Source organism: Poecilia formosa, unplaced genomic scaffold (assembly GCF_000485575.1).
Source record: "Poecilia formosa unplaced genomic scaffold, Poecilia_formosa-5.1.2 Scaffold335, whole genome shotgun sequence".
NCBI lineage: Eukaryota > Metazoa > Chordata > Actinopteri > Cyprinodontiformes > Poeciliidae > Poecilia > Poecilia formosa.
In genome coordinates, this window is record NW_006800274.1 from 451,366 (window position 1) to 467,979 (window position 16,614).

The 16,614-nt window shown below is 38.2% G+C and overlaps 1 protein-coding gene across 2 annotated transcripts in view; it reads right to left on the reverse strand.

The window, feature by feature from the left end:
• Positions 1–14,491, reverse strand: part of sphkap (SPHK1 interactor, AKAP domain containing) — a 113,564-nt gene extending 99,073 nt beyond the window's left edge. The window contains exon 1 of one of the 2 annotated variants that reach the window (XM_016661553.1): positions 14,388–14,491. The gene's annotated coding sequence lies outside the window, so the exon portion shown is untranslated. The remainder of the gene's footprint in view (positions 1–14,387) is intronic. The other variant, XM_016661554.1, reaches the window with a different exon arrangement.
• Positions 14,492–16,614: the final 2,123 nt, after the last annotated feature.

Below are 16,614 nucleotides of genomic sequence, written 5' to 3' on the forward strand. Positions count from 1 at the left end.
GTGTGTGTGTGTGTGTGTGTGTGTGTGTGTGTATGAGGATTGTGTCATCAGTTTTTGATATTTTTTGTGGTTCTCTTGCAAAGGTTACTAGTCATTCTTTGCTGCTTTGTCCAAACTTGACCTCACTATGTGGCGCCTGTGAGCTGAGGAAGGGGAGAAAAAAAATAGAATCTGATTCTCAACGTGTTCCCTCTTTAACAGAACACTTCAGTGAATAATAACTGTATTTATATTCTGTTTAAATATTGCAAACATTGTTTCTTGACACCAGATAGTCAAGACAAGTCATTTATCTCCGGGGAGACAACCCCGTTCATGTCTACTGGGGAGAACGAGGCGAGGCGGGAGGAGAAAACAGCAATTTAATCTTCTTTTAAAGAAGGACTCACACCGGCAAGAGTGTTTGTCGTCATCTTTATTCCTGTGTGGGTTTCAAAACCCACACCTCCATATGACATGTGCAAAAGGTATGCCTTTTGTTTTTGGTTCCTCCTCCAGTGCAATCACAGATCCAGCACAGAAAAAATATTCCAATATCAACTCCTCACCCTTTGGTTATTTCAGGTAAATTTTATTGCAATGTTTAAATCGCCTAATGACCTTTAATCTACAGCAAGATACAAGCAGAGCAGAAACGTGATATTTTATAAAATCACTTAAATTATAGCACTAAATAAATCACTGCTGACAAAGAAACACATCACTACTAGGAACTCGCATGTTAGTCGGTGAGTTGCTCTTGAATAAATGAACTCGGTCGTCTCCAGAGCACAGATACGTTCTTATCGATAAGAGCACACAAACAAGAAGGAAAAATGTACCACAGTTCAACAGTTTGTTTCCCCCCTTCATTTATTTCACACTTTCTGCTTGAGTGTTTTCCTAAAGATCTGTGCAGAGCTCATTTAACACGACATGCTGGGAAAACGTATAAATGTACCGTCTTGTTTCTGTCTCACCGCTCTTGAGCTGTGCCGCACGCGAGTCGGCTTATTTGTAAGGAAGCAAAGCTTCACTTATCGTTCACATTGTTTGCTCACCTTAGCAGTCTAATTAAAAATCATTGATTGAACAAACTCACAATCTTTGGCGGCCTTTTGTGTTCAGCTCCTTTCAAGTCCTCTTTAAACTCTCTTGAGCTCAGTCCACAGTGTGGTGGTTTATCAAAACTAAGGGGAATTTCTACAAGGAGATTTCCCTCCGCAGATTTCTAGATTGCTGACATTGATGCAGCGCAATCTTAGAGAAGGAAGAAAAAAGGATGTATGCCAACAATGTATTGATTTCACCAACAGAAAAAGCTATTTGTTTTTGACATATTTTGTTCATCAAGAATGGAAAGTGTAATATTCATTAAACTGTCGTGCAGTGAATATCAAATCAGTCATTTAAACTGTTCAGTTACAGTGATTCTGAAAAGTATTCTGAAATATTTGCTATACTTCTTGGAAAGCATAGCAATGTCTGAAAGGTTGCAAGAGGATAAATATTTTTTGAATTGTTTCAGACAAAAGAAAAGCCTGTAGCTGTAACACTGAAAGTGAAATCAAGTCTTTAAATCTTTGGGTAATATTAACTTTTAACATTTTTCAACTCTCGGCAACATAATTTTCACAATGTATTTATTTTTTTCCTATCAAAATTCAGTCACCAAGTGTGTAAATTTGATATTTGGTTGATTTACTAACTTAACTTGCTAATGCTGAAGCTGCTATACTTGAGGTCCAATATGATCCATTTTATCTGCTACATTCTATCTACCAGTCGTTTCTCAGAGCAGGAATTTGTCTTTTCGTGAAACTCTATTAAAATCTGCTCCCTGTAAGTTTAAATTCTCTGGTTTGCTCTGTTTTTTTTTTTTTTTTGTTTGTTTGTTTGTTTTTTAGTGTAGCTGAGGAACAAAGATGGTGGCAGGTTAACCTGCAGTTCAGTCATGCTGAAGAAAGCCCTGGGATCAGAGCTATTGATTTCTTTACAGTCACTGGAAAAAAAGAAAAAAAGGCCAGAACGGAAGTACAGACTTAGAAAAGCAAATGAAATAGACACATGATACATTATCTCAATTTGTGGACTGAAAACATAATATCCTGATTTTTGTTTTTTATTATTTAAAATTCAGAAGATTAACTCACCTATGACAAATAATAAAATCTTAATTTATTGTTTCATCATACAAATGTAAAACACATATTGAGACAAATTTGTGTTTCTCTCTTCTGGAGGATATGAAGGAAGCAATGTTTTCAAATAGAGCTGGCGATCGAGCAGCAAGGGTCAAGAAATAAGTTGGACTGCAAGTTTCCTTCACCGCCCTGCATCCAAAGTCCTCAGCACTTCTGATTATTTTATTCATATGATGTTGAAAAGTAGGTGAACATCCTGGTAGGATTTTTCATTAGTTATATTTGTGGAAAATTAAAGATTTTACTTTTACATTTATAAAACTGTAAAGACAAAAAAAAAACCCTATTTGTCATTTTCAGATGGAGTTAGAGATATTCTAAGCTAAGTGATGGCAAAAAAAAAATCAACTTTTTTCTCACAAATGCAAACATTGTGAACTTAAAATGTGCTACTTTCTGTTGGATAAATTATGGAGTATCTAATTGTTATTTTCTGCTCCAACACTTTATTCAATGCCTTGCTAACTTAACCATGCATTTACAGATTCAAATGCAAACATGTTCTCCTGAAAAGACAACAACAATTCATTTGGTAGACAGTGGTAAGGATCAACCGTCGTCAACCTCAGCTGAATTTTCATTCTCGTTGTGACGGGCAACAGCGTTTAGTGTTGCATTCGTATGTGAATCACATATCTCCTTAGCAAACAACAAGTGGAGCTGAGGCTGCCTGTTTTTTGTGCAGCGTGATTGGTTCCAGAAGCAGGACACTGGAAATAAAGACTGACTCACAGCAAACTGAGGGAATGCTACAGGGTGAATCTTGGGATTTATGCAATTCCAGATTTTCATGTAAGCATGTCATTTCTGCTTTTTAAATGGGGGCAAATCTGAATCGCTCCCCCCTTCGATCACACCGCTTTCGCCACCGAAATGCAATTTCAACTCAGTTGTGGTTTGAGGGCACTGGAAATGAACTCCTCTGAGGCCGTGCTTAGGAAATGAAATTGCCTTGACTATGGCCTTTTGTCACGTAGCTCGCGCTGCATATTAATGATCGGTGCAAAGTGATGTAGCTAGTTTAATCAGAGTCCCTTGATTGGTCTCCATCTATGTCTTTTGTTTTGTTTTTTTTTCCTTATTAGTTCCTAAATGTTTTATGAACCCATCAGGGGCTTGAAGGGGTTTTTCATGCTGTTATGTGCGACAGTTATTGCAAGCATATCTCCATTAATATCGCTGTGTTGATTAAAAAAAAAAAAAAAGATGCCTTAACACAAATCCAGCCACATCTCCTTCACCTCTGGAGAAATAGCTGGTTGATGAGGTAGTTATTAGTGAAGCAATAAACCAGAAGTAGTGGATGAGAGTTGTAACTCAAACAGCAATAAAGTGGAAAACATGGCAGACACAGTAAGGACGATGCTGAAATCAATCCGCTTTCCAGCTAAAATCAACACGAGTGACTGCAAAGACTTATCGCTCAGGGCCACAATGTCATGACTGAGCAGTTTGTCAGTATAGAGAGCACCAGGCAGCACAGGAATGCAAGACAAAACTACCTGATTGGTAACATTTAATAATCCACTAATAGTAGAGGGTAATCAAAGTAAAAACTGATACTTGGCAAGAGATTTTGTCCTTTTGCAGCAAACAAACCCAAACAATCACAAAATGATCTCTCTGAAATCTATGCTTATATTTTAAACGCCATTCAAAACTAAAACTGACTGCATGGAGAGCCATGGCTCAACGGAGGGATGTCAAGAAGTAGTAATGATTATTTCCTTTGTGCTCTACATCTTTAATGTTCTTTAAGGCTTCACTGAACACAGAGGTTGTACAGAATGACAGCTGTGAAAGGAATGAAATGAGGCAGAAAGCAAAACTCCCAGTGAGAAATATGAAAAATTATACTGTCCTCCTTTCACTCACTCCCACTGTTCAGGGACACTGAAACAAGTCAAATGCAAATGTGAGCACATTTGCCGAGCACGTCTCCCTGTAAATCCTCAGTGACTCGACATAATAATCCGGAGACTAAAAACCCATTTTCTGTCATTTTAATTTTGTGTTGAGATTTTTAGTATTAACTTCAGAATTACATTAGGATGTTATTGTGGACGTGGAAGCTTGCAGAGCGTACAGGCAGAAAATGGTTGTGGTTGATTATAAATCACTGACTGAACTCGGTAAGTTAAAATTGAAATCGTAAAACAACATGCTATCTAATTCCCTAAAACTTTTGCAGCTTTGCATTCTTCTTTCACAGTGAACTTAGGACAGTCACGGTATTTCTAGAGACTTCGGACATCGCTCTCTTCCCCCACCAAACTTGTTGCCCAATTTATTTGTCAAATCAGGACGCTTTTATATTTTAAGGCACTTTTTAAAAGAAAAACACACACTTTTGTGTGTTTCTTTGAGGTGACATCTTGTATTGTCTTGCTGTAAATGTTCCTGTGCGACATGTGCAGTTTGTGGAGCCAGGTAGCCTTGCCACTTCCCCCTCTCCTACATCAGAAAAAGAAATGGGGCACCTTCAGCCCCTGGCATGAATGGGCAAAACTTTGGGTTAGACCCAAGTGTTGAAGCTGTAAAAGGGGATTCACCAATAAGTGGCTCCACTTAAGGCAGCAGATTACATCCAAGCCCTGGTTGGTGATCCAACTTTTTACAATGTAATATTTTTTTTCTTGGCCTCTGATTTGGAGGAAGTTTTTCATCCTGTTAGACACTCTGCTGTACACCACTCCCATTTCTGGCTAGAGGTCTTCGTTTGATGCGCCCGACAGAAGCTCACTATCTTCAAAAAGCTGATGAAATCTAGAGCAAACCAGAGAGGGAATCTTCTGCTTCATCGGTACATTAGCAAATTGTGTCTCTAAAAAAAAAACGAATTCAGGAAGGACGGTCAACTACTATCATATTTATCTGACAGACAAGTGCCTAATTAATATAAAACGAATGCTTCAAGAGTCATCTGTTTGGCTCGGGGTGAAGAGACAAGACATGAAACAGTTTGCACTCAGCAGGAACTTAAAAGTCCAATTCCTTCATGTTAAAAGATAACAAAGCAAAGTTCTCACGTACGAAGGGGGGAAACTGTTAGGGAAACTCAGATTAAACAGTGGAAGGCGAATGAAGAGTTTCATTTTTCAGCCAGTGAGGGAAAAAAAGGGCCCATTCATCTATAATCCATTAATCTAGGACTCTTATGAGATTTGCTTTCCAGTTTCTCTCTCACTGTCTTATGACAAATAGAGCTAATCACTGGGAGCAAAGGGATCCAGACAGGTCAGTCCACTGTTCATAGGACGGGCCGCGTCCTCCTCACATTTCAGGAAGAACTGAAATCGTCCCCCTTTTCTGACGTTAATCTATTTGTACTCAGAAATTCACCAATTTCCGAGTACGAATAGATTGTTCATTTAAATGAACTAAAACACAGATTTCCAGCTTTTTTTTTGCCTTATTCAACAGTACAGGTGTTGTTGTGTCCATTCTTTCCCACTTTTAAAGCAAACGTCAAATTTCCATCACTTTTATCAGAGCAAGCTTCTAGATCTAATGAAAAAAGAGAGATTCAGAGGGAAGGTAATCGTGTGCTCAGTGATGAGCCGAGGGATCCGGGGGCTTTTTGGCTCGTAGAGATAAGATTGCGCTCATCCCACAGCATCCGCAGTCAGGGTTCATGCTCATGACCACAGTTCACATGTTAAATGTGTCAAAAACCTTCTTCTGGACAACAGCTTACACACGGAAAGACCCTTCAGCATAGAAAATTGGGAAGAGAGTCTCCACAACAAAAAACTGAAACCTCTACTGAAAGTGCACGGTGCTGTGAGATATTAAGTACAACAACAGCCTGTTGAAGGTCGTGTAACAGCATTTCACTCAAATCAGAGTCTGGATTTTATGAGAGCCTCCATTTAGACTCATCATTCAAAGCCTTCATTCGATCTTTTGTGAGTTTATTCAGCTAATGGCTGAGCATCCTTCTTCAAGATTTTCTGGTATGGATCTATTGCAGCATTACATTTATTATAGCAACTCATCCAGTTCCTGAAGCAGCACAGCAGCCCTGGACCATCTCACCTATACTATCAGATGCTATTCAAATGCTGTGTTTGCTTTTTATGCCATATGTAATAAACTGCATCACAGTGTGTTTTACCATATTTAACCTATGTGGTATCTGGAGCCTGTAGTACTTGAGATGTTGTTCTGGGTTCCTTGCAGCCTCCTGGACAAACCACTGATTTGCTTTAGGTTAATCTTTGAAGGCTGGCCATCCCATGGGAGGTTCAGCACAAAGCCCTGGAAATGCTTTCTTCACCATTTCAGTAGGGATGGGGAACACATTGGCACTAACCCACGTACAAGCAGCATATGACAGGAAGTACCCACAAACTCCATAAAGACAGGAATGAGTGTGGTTGATGTGGAAGAATTTGACTAGACTCTTCATCTCTACCCCACAGAAAAAGTTTGGAAAAGTCTTCTCTGCCAACATTAGTGTCTGACCTTGGAAATGTGCATCTGAAAGAATTATCAAAACAAAAAAAAAAGATCAAATCCAATAAAAAGCTACTTGTCTTTCCATGTGAACATATTCATTGAGACATGAACAGTTGTCAGTGACACTATCCAGAATGCAAAAGCTTCTTTACATCAAAGCAAAGCAACAAAATTATGATAAAACCGTGATTCCCCCCCCGAATATGACTCAGTTTTCTGAGTCATATTCAGCTTTAAACAGACCACACAAAGCCCAACATCCAGTGCACTCAACGTTACTGAATACAAATTTCTACTTGCAGTACATTCTTGCCAATGCAAACACAATCAAGGCCTCATTAGCATGTCTGGGGCGACTTCCTCTGCTGTCCCGTCTTTTCAACAGGCTCTGCTGTGGAGTTTGTCAGCTGTCAAACTATTGTCTGCATTTTTGGATTCTCATTCTGGCCCTCACCACGTCCTGCTGACCACCAATCCCTTCTCCGCACCAAGCTGCCCACCAGCAGCTACAAATATTCAAACACTAAACACATGCACAGCATTATTTGGAGCAGGACCCAATATGTATTTGCGTTATGATGGATGGCACATTTCAGTTCTATTTCTCCTGAAATTCTCGGAACATCACGTTCAACTTCATGCAGTGGATAAAATAATTATTCAGCGTGTCAATGTGTGATTTTTTTTTATTTCTAATATTTTTATGTCATAAAATTGACACCAGATTATAAAAAAAAATAAAAATAAAATTATAGACTAAAAATGGACCAAAGATGAGAGCAAAATAAAAAAAACAACAATGAAGATGAGAAGTGATTCCATATTTAGCCTAATGATAGACTTTGAATGATGTTGTTACAGTCTGTTAATCTAAGAATAGTTATTAACATTAAAAGGTCCTAAAGAGCCTGAAGATTTTCCAGCTTCAATAAGTTCCTCCTAATCAATTTTTCTTAGGAAAACAAAACCTGCCATGAATATTTGGCCAGAGGTGGGAAGAACACCCAACAACAGAATAGAAAAGAAGCAAGAAGACGTAATATGAGAATATTGACCAAAGAGACCTTTCTGACGCGGTTTTACCAGAAGGTGAATTTTAAGCCACAGATAATCAGCACGACTGAAATCCAAACTTAGACAAATGGGAAATTTTACCACAACTGTTTGGGGAATATACTGTAACCCATTGTTGAATGGATATTTTCACATAGACACATTATTTTCTAGATTTCAAGTAAAAAAAAAAAAGACATGACAGACCATAGCAGAGGCTTGTTTGTTTTTTGAAATCTTTCCATCACTCTAAAAGAAATATTTAGGATTGCCCAATAATTTGTAGAAATTGATTTAGTGAGAGACTTCCTTGTGAAATGGACAACAGCGAGCGGCTCTGTGCAGTGTGTGGGTTCATCCCTTCCTGTAAAAACCCACTGTCACTCGTTGGTTATGTAGCGAATCACAAAATGCCTCCTGATGTTTCACCAGCAGTCACAGATGAGTGGGATAGAGGTGTTAAACTTGTGCAACAGGAACTGTTTGTGTTCCTGGACATTTTGTTGAGAAGCAATGGTTTTGTTTGTTCCAAAGCAATAGTGATCATTCAGTGTAATAACCTCTCTATAAGAGAGTCCAGGTTCCTTTTTGTTTCATCGTCAGTGAAAGTTTTGGACACCCACTGATTGAAAAAAACAAAAGAAGGAGGAAGCTCTTTTTTGCTAGTTGTGTTGGAGACAGTGAGGCAGTGTTTGGCTTTTTGTTGTTGTTGGGATTTTGGTTTTCAGATTTTTTCTTTTTCTTTTTCTTTAGCTTTGTTTTGTCTGTGGCTCTGGGTGCTAGCTGTGACTCCAGGTCAATTTATCGTGTGCCAGTCATAAACTTTCATCCCCACTGACCTCATCACATTTCATTGCCTTAGACAAAAAAAATGTGTTTATTTTTAATGCTTTTGTCATTAAGTTCGTTCAAGAACGATACAAAAAAAATGTTTATTAAATGTTATTTAGCTACTGTTTCTCTGATTCCTGTTTGAAACTGGTGACTTCCTGTAACATTTGACATATTATGAGCCTTTATCACACTGAAACAGCTCTGAGCTGGCACACAGAAAATAACTCGAAATGACACAAAGAGTCTGTTGGTAAATGAGACAGTTACGTATGAACTTCAGAAATAGACGCAGTTATGAAGTGACAACATTTAATTTCACTGCGTTTTTATTTTCTGAAGATGTTATATTACATTCTATACCCACTGACTGTGATTTGGATGAGTCAGCTCTGAGAGATGACCTAGGGCCTGTTTGGAGGATCCAAATGCAGGCAGGAGCCAAGTAGCGTCAAATTAAAGGCATTCAATAATAAAACATTGAAAACTCACAAAGCTGAAATATAGAGATGATTTGAAAACTGGGAGAAACTGAGAAAAACCAGGAACAATGGAGAACAGCACAAAAAGAGAGCTTAAATATTTGAGGTGTGATTGCTGTGATGCTTCGCAGCTCAGTTAGTTTAAACAGCAAATGGACCTGTGAGCTGACACGGCTCAGGAGTTGAGGGAACTTGACCAAGCAGATAGACGTACAAAAACAATTCAAGGAATAAATGATAAACGTGGAATAACAAGAACCGCAACTAAGAATTAATATTACTGTCAAAAAGCAGAGCTAATTATAAAAAAAAACCTGGGAACTACTCAGAACTTGAGAAATAACTCAAACCAAACACAAGTCAATAGACTCATAATGGGAAATTTTCACAATAACCACATCTGACCTTCTACTTATAGATTTAATGACATCATATCAGCACATTTGCCTAAAATCAATGCTTTTATTTATTTTTTTTTGTTTTTTTACCAAATATCCTCACATAGACATCTTCTTAAAAAATATAAAACAATCAAAGCTGAAAAAGAAAGCAAGTGGGATCAAATATTTTATGCGATATTTAGGATGTTATTTAAATAAATCTAAGTTGCTATAATCATATTTTCCATCATGTTGCAACTAATAAATCCGGTAACACATTATTTGAAGGGGGTTGAATAAGACTGTCATAAACACATGTCATGAACATGAATAAGCCTTCATGAATATTTATGACTGTTGTCATAAAGCGTCATTCGGTAAATTATGACACTTTTAATACAAAGTTGACATTATTCAAAATGTCTTTGTTATGACAACTTGACATTAACCAAGAAATCATTACTGTTTAAACTTTACCTTTAATAACATAAAGTTACCTAATTTTTAAAGTGCAATCAGTAATACTTTTATAACAAATTTATGTCAGTAATGATTTCTTGGTTAATGTCAAGTTGTCATAACAAAGACATTTTGAATAATGTCAACTTTGTGTTAAAAGTGTCATAATTTACCGAATGACGCTTTATGACAACAGTCATAAATATTCATGAAGGCTTATTGATGTTCATGACAGGTGTTATGTCATGTTTATGAAAGTGTCATGACAGTCTTATTCACCCTCCTTCAAATAAAGTGTTACCATAAATCCTTATACTTGAAAAACACATTTCCTACACTTACAGATGCCTCCATATCGTGGCTGCATGTCTACAAGCACGCACGCAGGTTCACAGACCAAATACTCACAGGCTCTTGTATATCACCGCTCAAATATTTACAACGTGTGAACGAACAGGAAATGATCCCACTACCCACGGCCTTTAGAGCAGCCTCACAGACTCTGTTAATAAACACTTGTGAATGGAAACTCATTTATGTTCACTGATTGTGACGCTTTCTGCTGCGTGCCTGAATAATTAATAATGAAAACCCAAATGCTCCCTTTGGTCCAGTCATGTGTTTGTGAGGGAGAGAGAGGATGGCTGAGAAATCACAGTGGCGGCCATTAGTTTCACCGATGCAAACGCAGGTAGACAAAGAAGGACAGAGATAAGAAAGACTCCTTTGTAGCTTCGCTGTGTTATTCTTATCCTTTGTTGTTGAGACAAAATACAAGAGAGGAGGGCAAAATATAAATTGTCCAGAGAGGGTGAATTCATAATGACCAATTGCTTCCTGGCTATTGCTGGCTTAATGTTGGTGAAGAAGGAACATAATATTTTTGTGATAATAGGGTGTTTATAGTTTCCTGACGCTAATTAAACTGCGTCAAAATGTGTCCTCCCAGTGAAGATCTGAAAGGAGTCTGGAGGAAACAACGAAGTGAAGGAAGAATGAGGGAAGAGACGGATTTACCTTAAGTGTAGGAAAAGTGCTGAGGTTCTTAAAAGCGTCTATCATAATGGTCTTCTTTAGAAACTCATTGTTTCATACATTTCTATATTTAAAAAATGTCTCAGTGTACTTTTTTTCTCCCGTGCATAAGCTTCACATGTTCATTTTAGAGATGAAACACACGAGGTTTGCTTGAGTGAAACTGACCTGAAAAGGATAGGTTTTTTTGTTTTGTTTGTTTGTTTGTTGTTGTTTTTTTACCTTGAGTTGAAAAGCTTAAATTATGTTTTGAAGTAAGACAGCATCAGCGTTTCTTCTTCTTGCGGCTGAGGGACCGAGCTAAACCGCCTTCCACTAATCCATTTAGCTCCACCATAATTCCTCTTTGTGCTAAACACTTACAGCAGTCATCACCCAGAGAAACATTCAGTCCGTTCTCGGAACAAACTCATTCATGTTCACAGTTAGCATTGCTGAGTAAATCAGACAGGTGATTTATTTGCTGTGTCCCACTTTCACACATGGCAACAAATGAGGTCCCACTGCAACAGTGTTGAGATTGTAACAAAAAAAAAAACAAGACAATAAATGCGACATTATGAAGCACTTTTTGGCTACCTGCATCCAGTATCTTGTTCTTTTGGTTCTCAAGAGTGGAATTTGGCTCAGATCCATTAGGAGCATGTCAAACTGAAGCAATGTCTACATTACTGCCCACAAGGCCTCAATCTGGCTATTTATTTCTTGCTACATCCTTCAGTCGCTTGTGAACAAGACGCCAAGATGCCTGAACTCCTCTGTTTGAGGCACAAAGTGACCCCAACCTATTGCAGGCAGTTGAGACTTTTCTGGTTGAGTATTATAACAAAACACCCTGAAGTTTTCACACCAGACAATTTCCTCTTGACTTGCTCTTTTTGGATTATGAGAGATCCTAATAGCCTTTAATTTAACAAGATACACTCTGCTAAAACAAAATGTGGACCAAACAACCCATCAGAACCACAGCAAGTGGAGGTCCACGGTTCCACAGTCAGGAACAGAACCGCACCGCATGGTCTGGTTCGATGGTCATATCTTTTCCAACGCCAGAGCAAGTAGAGGAACATGTGACAGAAAAACTTTTTGATCCCCTTTCCTAAGAATTGGATTCACCGTAGTGATTTTTCACCCAACTTCTTTTTCTCGTCATCTATTAAACGTTAAAGTTAACGACAACATCCCAACCATGTTTTGACACTGTGGAAACCTCTGCTGTGCCTGAGTTTTGACAATCTTTTCGAAATTTATATATGATGAATTGTTAGCTTCACAGCTGCAGCCAGTTCTTTCTAACTAACTCTACAGATGCAGATGGTGCCAGGTGTCACAACCAGATCCTCCATACGGTTTTCATCGGAAACAGAAGCATGACTAGGGTCTAAATCTGCCTCTGGCGTCTGCTCAAAGTCTGAGACACGAAATTCTCCATTCTCGCCTACTAGGTTCCACTACAGGTATCTGTTGGAGTCTCTTGTGCAGCCAGATTTTTGTAACCGTATTGGCAATAAGTGCTGGCAGAGACAATGTTTTCAGTCAGGCATCTGTGCCAAACATGAAGCGGATAAAAAAAAAGTTGGATCATGAGCAGAAGAAAAAAAAAATAGAGAGAGAGCGTGGCTCGCTGTAATTTGATGCAGCAAAGAAGCTGTTTTTCCACTGGGTTACCTTATCTGTCAGGAACAACAAGTATTTAAAACACACTGATATTCTGTTTTTTTTATGTTTGTTTGTTTTCCCCACCTCATTCTTTAGTAGACTGTCTATAAACCAGCTCATTATCGCCCTCTAGAAGGCTGTGGTGGAAACTTTGTAGCTGAGTGAAATACATTATGTTCACTTGTGGTAAAACAAAATGTGATTTGGCACATGGCTCTTCAAGATTTGGCAGCTTGCATGGTGTAGGTGCAGCACCTTCATCATCTCTTTTATGACGTTTTGCAGGTTTGCCTTTCATGTTAAGAAGAAACAAAGAAAAACCAAAAGTAGCTTTTAGCTAACTTTTTAAATCTATTGTAAGGACATGGGAAATCTAATAAAAACAGTTTAAGTTTTTCATTTTTTATTTTAACCAGCAGCTTCCACAGAAAAAAAAACACATCTAATCTGCAAATTGTTATATATGTAATAAACTCTCGCCATTATACTTTTTTTTATCAATATTTTGAGACGTATATGAAAAAAAAAATCTATAATTGCTTGTAATCTTAATGCCTGTAACTTTTTTTCACATGATCTATTAGCACAAATGGGGGAAAAAACTGGATTTGTGATGTTTTAAACATTGCATTACATTGTTCAGAGTAGAACCAACACAAACAAAATTCTTCATATCAAACACAAATACAAAAAGCTGAAAACATAAAAAATAATAATAATTTCTCAATACCCAAACTAGTGAGAGAAATACTTTGTCTAATTTGTAAGAAGTGCTACTGATGCAAAATCACTCGGTCTCACTTGGTCTCTGTATAGTTGCAAAATCGAAAAGTATATCATGACTTCCAACCTAATCTTCTGATTGCTGCTGCACAAAATGCCACATGTTCACATTTGTCAGAGAGACAGAAGGTAAGAAGCCCGACAATGTCAGAGTCAGCAAGTTTCCTCTGTAGTCATCCACTCTACTGCTCTGGGTAATTTATTAGCACACCAGACAGGGGCAGTCAACTTGAGAATGAACAGCTGGAGGCTTTAATTATTTATTTTTTTCTTTTCATTTGAAAATTTGCAAAACATAATAAAACATGTGATTTCACAAAGGTCTAAAACTGCAGAGTCAATGTTTAAATGTGCATCGTATTAAAAGCGAGGGTGTGCCTCCGTCTACATAGTGACAGCATGAGAAACGTGTCGGTCATTGCCCATGATCTCTAAATTTCTTGTGAAGCACTTTTGGGCTTTTCTGTTGGGAAACTGTCAAATCAGCAGTGTTCTCCTGGACTGTGCAGGCAATTATATAACATTTCTCTTCTAAAATTATTTCCATTTGATCTAACGACTGAGTTAACAAGAAGTCAATAAATCTTTTGATTGTATCACTGTGAGCATTTGTTTGAGTTTTATCCTGTGACTAATTTACTAACCAACTAAATTACTAAATAATTTTTCTATGATTTTCTGATTTACTCGTCCTGTGTAAAGGATCACCAGGAAACGGCTGATTGTTAAACCTGGAGTTTATTTTGAAACATGGTGTGATGAGTTCAACAACTCTCGTCCAACTCTGAATTGATGGTGACAACAGGGGGCCAAAACAACGAGCTGATTTTGCTGTCGTTGGTGAGCAAAACACAAATATGTGGACCTGAATGTGATTGAAGCATTGTTCTTGAGGAGCTTTAACCAAAAAGCAGTGCATGCACTTTGAGCGCATACACTCAAAATGCAAAACATATACACAAGTGAAGGCAAAGGCACCAACCCACCTCATTCACACCATTGTTCTCAGAGAAAGTAGATCCCACAGCAACAGTTATTACAGAACGGCCAAAAGCACTCACCACACTCATTAGGGTCGATCAGATCGCCTCTGTGGCCGACTCGGAGCGCCGGCTCCCTCTTTGCAGATTGTACTTTTCAGAACCAGCCCCCGGGCCTCCCGCTGCGTCCACTGCGACAGCCACTCTCTCCGAGGCTTGTGTAGTGTGCTGGTTTGTGTACACACACGAAGGTGGCTGTGCGTGTCTCTGTGTGTCTAATCCCTGCTGAGCAGGGCGGGTGCTAGGCAGCAAAGGCTCACCGGAGAGTTACATGCAGAAAACAGGGCTTAGATTGGGATTCATTACGAGGCGACGACCTGCTTTCCCGGCATCTCGTTTTAGTTGTGTGGGATTTTACAGCCCTCTCAAGCATTTTTTTGGTTTTTGTTTTTAATTATGTTTTCTACAAAACAAACATTTCAATTTGACTTTGCTTCTAAACCTGCAGATATTGTTTCGGTTAAATAGCTTCAACGTTTATATTAACTTTGGTATAACATCTGCCTCTGTGTGTACACATGCAGAACTTTTGCTAATATAAATGGACTTGATTTCTGTCAAGAATCAATTAGACTTGTACATTGTTGACTGCCAGATACTGTTACTTATGTTTCCATGCAGTGATTCGGCTGGCGCTCCTGTAATATTGCTAGATTCTTCAGTTTCCACCGGGGTTCTTCGAAATGCACATTGAAGTAAGCATGGATGCAAAACCAGAAGCTTAAGACAAGTTAATTGTCTTTAAATAGACATGAGTGACATGACTGGTATTTTAACATTTATTTTTTTCTATTTTATGAAAACAATTGGATAATTGGCTAACTAAAACACAGTGCATTCATTGATCCACCTATGCATACAGGTGCTTTCGCTAATCTGTGTAAACAGTGAATCCATTTGGAGACGAGTCGCTTTGGAGATTTGCTTCATTTACAGGGAAAACAGTGGCTGCAGTCCAGCGGCAGCTTTAGGCGACATACACCTTACTCAGCACATTTAAGAAACAACTGCTGCAGAAAACTGTTTCTAGTCCATCCTAATGGCTTCACAGTCACACTCACGTACTCGTGACACACAAAGTGAAGACGTAAGTAGATTAGTATGCGGCGTAATGGCAACTAACACTTGACACAGAAGCACGTTACGCTAAGGAAGTCCACAGTTGCCTCTTTCTTTGACGAAAAACAACAGAAGGCTGAATAAATATGTTCATTCTTTTGGTTGTTTTGCACAGGTTATTAGTGTCAACACTTTACAGTGCAAAAATCTCTCATTTCTGACTCTTTTTCTGTATTTTTGGTTTAAAGTCCTCATTTTTCAGAAACTAAATCATGCTTATGTTTCATAATTTACTCAGAAAGTGTCTTGACGAAGCAAGATTTATGGTACAGGAGAGTAACTTCAGGTTAAACCCTGAGCTTTTAGACGTGCTGGTCTGGTTCACTTTCTATCTGGAGGGATTTACTAACTTAGGTTTGGTGGCACACTTAACCTGCCTTCAGATCAGGTGGACTTACATAAATAGATCACCTTGGACAAAACCAATGCTTACTGAAATTGACTTAATTCTGAAGTAATAATAGCAGGTAAGAAACGTTATTCAATAAGTGGACATGCTGTTGACACAGCTGCTCAAAGGATGCAAGCAAAAACAGATTGCATTTTCAAAATAAAAGTTTCTATTTCACGGTGAAAAAGTGTATGTCACAATCCAGTTACTAATAGAAGAGCTTTTACTTAAAATACTCTTTTTCTTCCAAGAACTATTCTTGTCAATTCAATGCCTGCGACGTGTTTGTTCTCTTGCTGTTGACCCTTTCTTACCATTTGTAATTTGGCAATTTAATTTAGACAAAAATTGTAGCTCAAAGTTCTTCACAGAAACAAATTTCTTTCGTAGAAATATGTTGTCCTCTAACCATTCCTGAACAATTTCCGCTTGATGACTAGGTTTGCCTGTTGCATCTAACATATCAAATTCGACATAACACACTTGTTAAATTTGAGTTGGTCTGGTGCAGACATATTCACTTCATAAACACCTTCCTGATCGGTAAATAAAAGCTCTTTGGTTGTAGGATATTGTAAATATATATATTGGATCACTACAAATCAGAGCTTGTCATTCTGCCACAAAGCTGTGTTTGGTTGAATTCAAATTAATGTTTGTTTGTTTTTTGTTTTTTTATTATGATTGTAAATTTTCATCTAAACCAACCGCACACACATCGGCCCTGCTGAGACAGAT